Source organism: Pteropus vampyrus, unplaced genomic scaffold (assembly GCF_000151845.1).
Source record: "Pteropus vampyrus isolate Shadow unplaced genomic scaffold, Pvam_2.0 Scaffold70, whole genome shotgun sequence".
Classification (NCBI taxonomy): Eukaryota; Metazoa; Chordata; class Mammalia; order Chiroptera; family Pteropodidae; genus Pteropus; species Pteropus vampyrus.
The window spans coordinates 2,791,736-2,797,490 of NW_011888851.1; the positions used below are offsets into that span (position 1 = coordinate 2,791,736).

General features: G+C 40.6%; 1 pseudogene; it reads left to right on the forward strand.

Annotated features, from left to right (window-relative positions):
- Nucleotides 1-5,567: 5,567 nt before the first annotated feature.
- Nucleotides 5,568-5,686, forward strand: LOC111740962 (annotated as a pseudogene).
- The last annotated feature ends 69 nt before the right edge of the window (nucleotides 5,687-5,755 follow it).

Consider the following 5,755-nt stretch of genomic DNA (forward strand, 5'->3'; position numbering starts at 1 on the left):
GGGTAACTCTCTTGCTGGACAATGAAGGTTAACTGAGCCCAGGAGCCATGCAAAGTAGACACTAAAGAGGGTTGTTTAAAACAAGACAGGAACCATCTGGTAACAAGATGCTTTGCCAAAGATGCCACTGTATCTTTCGTAGAATTGTGGGAACAAATAATTAAGAAGCAAGGTGCCTAACAAAGGCTAAGAGTGGTGGGGAAAAGGAAATAAAAAAAGGCCAGGCAGGGTGAACAGGGAGAGACCCCTCAATACACAGACAATCTGAAAATTAAAAGGCAGAAGACGTTTTGATCTGAAACCCTGATAGGGAACTCAGAAGAGAAAGCTTTCCCAGCACACAGGCCGTTTATATTTCTGAATGGCAGTGCCTTCACAGTAAGTGTGCTTCTGTTACGTTAAGTGTCTGTTACAGCAGGCCTTGTCCCAACAATGTGGCCTGCTGGCCTGTCCAGTCTATGTCTAACTGATACAAGAAAGCTTCTGCGTCTCTGTAAACCAAACCAGCATTAAAGTCAAACAACCAAACAGTATCATTATTATTATTCACAGTCTGCATTGTAACATGACAGTGACAACTGTCAAGCAAGCCATCGTTTAGATCAAGTATGACTTTGAGGAATTCCACAAAGACGTTTATATATTTGACCCAAATGGGTCTTCTGTACCATTGCGTATGGGAGTGGGGTGGAGGAGTAGGAAGACACAGATTTTAATGGCTTTGCTGCAGCAGAGACAGGATATAGAGGAGAAGGATGCCGTACAAGGTATTTTAATTCACCTTGAAAGTACAATAATGGAAGTAAGTGCCAGTTTCTACAAACTAATATATAAAAATCAATCGCACTGTACCTGGCACATAGGAAGTGCTCAATAACAAAATGACAATGACGGTGATGATTGCAGCCATCACATTTCTGATAGATAATTTAACTGCTTGTTTTCATGATTCACATTTATAGAAAAATAAAATCAAGATAGTAACAAAAAGTGCTCCTTGAATTAGAAGAAGCAGTAATAACCCATTTTTACCCAGGCTATGCCAGCAAAGAGCTAAGATTATCAGGTTCCTTCTAATTGCTAAAACAAAGTTTCTTATGAAACAAAAACTGCTTCCATAGTGATTTTCTAATGGCATAATGTCATCCTAGCTTAAATGCTGTCAGATGGAATGACTTTGCTCTTTTGAACATGATATTGGTCAGAGAGAACTATTTTCAGACAAGTGATATTTATTGTACTTCTATTTCTTAAAAAATTTTAATACAATACAATATAATACTTTGGTGGATTAAGGCAGATATGGGAACCGTAAAATTTTCCATAGGTAGGATTTTTTGCTTGTCTTTCCTGATTCCCATCATTGCCTTTAGCAGCCAGGTCTGCAGACCTGAGCAATGGTTAATGTTTAAAGAGGTACACCATGTTCTGGTTAACAACCTTGCTCATTTCCTCTTCCTGATGGTGCTGCTGTGATTGCAGGACTCAAGTAAAACCTTTTCATTACATGAGAATACATAAGAAATGATGCTCAAGTCATAATAACTGGGAGATTAAGTTGCTTGAAGATAAAGAACTTACAGGCCTAAGGAAAAACGAATTGGCTTGGACCTCTATGGGAATAGTTTTACTGTAGTACATGGAAATAATCCACAGCCACCACTGAAATATGCATAAGGGTTTCAGACAGGAAATGAAGGAAGTGCGGCTTTAAACTGAAAGCACAGTGGATTTAAATAAACTGAATATAGATTCTCTGGTGAGAACTTGACCAGGGCACTACTAACATCGGCTCACCCTCTTAAATACAGTAGTAGAAAGAATTACATGGTCTGCCTATCAAATTCAGAATGCAGGGTGCTCTCCAGACCCCCCGTTATCCTCTTTCTTCTGTTATTAATCCCATTCTCATTAATCCCCCATACAATGTTCCATGAGAGCAGCACAATGCAGCTACTGACATTTCTCATAAATGATACATTCAGTCTTCTTTTTCTCAATCCAATTAGTTTCATTTCCCTCAAACTTTACTCAACGTTTCTCTGAGAACCTTTCCTTAATTATCCTGTAGTCCTTCCTTATCATTGCAAACCTTCAGCAGTTATTTGTCTGTTGATTTGCTCTCTAACTATCCTTGGGTATATACTTATACTGTGCTTGGCATTGGGCTTAGTCTTGGGGCTACATGATAAGCAAAACCCAGTCACTACCTTCATGGAGGTCACAGTCCACACACACACACGCACGTACACACACATAGTCCCATGATCTGTGATAAGGGCGATGACTGAGACAGGCATGAGGAAGGAAAAGATATTCATCCTCTAGGGAGTCAGAAATCTTCCTGGAAAAGCTGATGCCAAAGTTGAGTCTCTTGGGATGAGTAGAAGCTGGGCAGGTAAAGGAAGGTGAGGGGAGGCACAGACAGTGTGTGAAGTAGGTGGTATAGGCTAGGAACAGATGTGCCCTGTACATCGCTTGCTGATGAGAAGTTTTCTGAATTCAGCTTCTTTTCAAGAATTATAAACTCTTCCAGGGAACCATATTTCCTATTTAATTTGCCTTTTCCCCGTAGATCCATTATAGTCTCTAGCGTTTTCCAAAGAGTGTGTACCAACATCCTGAGAAACACTGCTGACTCACTGGCCACATCCTGGGCACTTGTCCAACAGTGCTAACAAAACTGTATGGCCATGGGAAGATGCATCATGCTCTCAGCTGCAAGTTGAGGCCAAGGAAGGCATTCATGGCTCTGATTTGAAGCAAGTACGTGCTACCTAAATGGAGGAGCCACCCAAACTACTTACTTGGAATCTTCACAGTCCCCATCAAATACCATCTCTCTGCTATTTCCTATTCTTGGCTTTTGTGATGATTTACATTTTACATTCAGAAAGTTCTGCACCAATATTTCTATTAAGATTTCATTGGATAATAAAAAATGTCAGAACAAGTATGGAATGGAAGTTCTAATCATCCTATAGAAACAAAAAAAAAAATCACTTTTTAAAATTAAGACCTTAAAAACCCCTTTTGATTATTTTATTTTGCTTTTTCAATTAGCTATAATCACGCCTCAGATAAATCTCATTACTCCCCTTTTTATTGATGTGGTTGCTACTGCAAGAATTGCAAATGCTGCAGCCTTTATTCATCTGAATTTAAAGGTAGAAATACTTAGTGGGCAAACAAGTATTGTTTTGCTCTCTAACTATCCTTGGATATATACTTATACTGTGCTTGGCATTGGGCTTGGTCTTGGGGCTACATGATATTTAAAGGTAGAAATACTTAGTGGGCAAACAAGCCAGGGTGTCACAAACATTTTGAGAGCTTTGTTGGGTCTCTCAGACTGAGGTTGAGGCAAGGGATGTGTGCACTGTTTCTGGCCTCACATTTGGCCTCTAGGTAAACAGACCTCCACATTCCAAGGCTGCCAAATTGCCATCTTTCACGGATGATTAAATCCCAACCCCTTCTCCCACTGCCTGAGGTCAGGGATGGAGGAGGGAGGAGAGGTAGAACATCAACAACAGGGTAAATTCATTGAGAGAGAGAGAGAGAGAGACAGAGAGAGAGAGAGACAGAGAGAGACAGAGAGAGACAGAGAGAGACAGAGAGAGACAGAGAGACAGAGATTAAAAAAAAAAAAAAAAAGGCACCAAGCGAGTTTTACAGGTTCTACTCCTTCAAAGCTGTCATTTCAAGGTTATGGCTTTAGAATGAAAAGAGGCAGCTTTCCACCTGAGCCCTCCTTAATGGAAACAGCAGGATCTAGCTTGCCTCTGGAAAGAAGAAAGAAAAATCCTGGAGCATGGAGCCAGGTGGGGAATTTTGATCACTGAACCTGGAGCTTTTGTAACTACCAAATAATCCACAAAAATCTTTGTTTCCGATGGCCCATGGGTAGGGCCAAAATCATATTCAGTGTGAAAATGAAACTAAAGGCCTGTTTTAAATCCCCCAACTAGAGCTTCCACACCCTGGTGCTGTCCCAACAGGCAAAGCTATCTGGATGAGACTGTTAAATAAAAGCCATTTCCAAACCCAAAGTCTGCATCACAGATGGAGAAGTAAAACGAGCAGTATTTCCTAATCTGATTACACCTCCCAGTACTCAGGTCAAGTAATCCAGTTCAAACGCATTAGAAGAACTTGTCCATGAACACTTTGAGGAAGCATATAATACTCCTGATTGATTTTTTGTTCCAAACCTCAGTATTCTTATTCATATATTAGAGATATTAACACCTAATTCAAAAGGTTAATCATAAAGATTACACAAGATTTTCAAGTCCCTGCACAGTAGGCACCTAAAGGTGATTTGCTTCCTCCTTTTCTCCCACTATTCTGACTCCTGTTGTTTTACCATCTTGGAAGTTGATTGTATAACCAACTTAAGGTGCTTCTTTGTTCACATTTTCTCTCCCGGAAGGGTCTCAAACCCCACTGAAGGCAGGAACTTTGTCTGCGGCACTTCTCACAGAAGACTACACATAGTAGGTGTACAGTAGGTGCTCTGTGGATACATGTTTCTATACGTGTTTCAATACCTTCACTGTTGTCTGACTTTTCCTTCCTCTCAATCACATACGATGACATGGTGGGGACACATAAAATGCTTCAATACGTCTATGGCCTTTCACCACCTTTAAAGATAACAGGCCAACGGGCATGGAACTAGAAGGAGAAAAGCACTGAGTAACAAATGTTGATCTAACCAAAGGGTAATGCCTGTTTTTCTCAACCAGGGCAGCATTACTGGAGAAATTACCCTCCAGCTTTTTAAGTACAGCCCCAGCAAAATGCAAGATCAAAGCAAGGATCCAGCCAGGAGGTCATTTTACAGAGAACTCCGTAGCTTTCCTGAATCCAGCTTGCTAACCTGTTGCAAAACACCAGCACTCTTGCAGCTGCCTTATTGATACCATCAGCCAACCACCAGGCAGGCAGGCAGGGAATGTTTGCAGAGGCTTGGACTTCTGTAGGTAGATGACATCTATAGACAGCTACAGAAGGTCATTCAAGATTACCAAGTCTTTCATTTAACAAATGAGTAAGCTGAAACCGGAGAACTTATGATTTACCCAAGATCACAAGGCTGGTTAGAGGTCGAGCCAGATGGAAAACCCCATGGGCAATGGTTTCTAGTCCAATCCATTTATTCAAAAAATGTTCATTAAACGCTTCCTATGTTCTTAATATGTTGGAGATACAAAGATGAGCATGACACCCTAATACTCAGGGGTCATATAGTCGAAGAGGGGATGAGAGACAAGAGAGACCTTCAGTTCTAGGACAATGCAGAGTAGTAGGTGTAAAGGGGACTAGGGAAGCCAGGCAAGGAGACTGAGGCACTTATTTCAGGCTCAAAATTTTAAAGGGATATTAAAGCTCAATAATCAAAATAAAGAAAGTATCAGTAGGACTGATTTTTCTTTTTGGCTCAAGCCCGGTATGGTTCATCAGGGTACTATTTTTGATCCCATCTTTATTGAACGTATCAATATTTTGTTCATCTTGGATTTTTTGCATTAATTTTGATTACTTAAAATATTACATTAAAAGTCTACGGCCATGCTACCCTGAACAAGCCTGATCTTGTCTGATCTCGGAAGCTAAGCAAGGTCAGGCCTGGTTAGTATTTGGATGGGAGACCACCTAGGAAGACCAAGTGCTATAAGCATAAAAAATAAAAAAAATAAGGGATTGTAAACTGACAAGGTCCTTGCAACCTGTGAGGTCAACCAAAGGT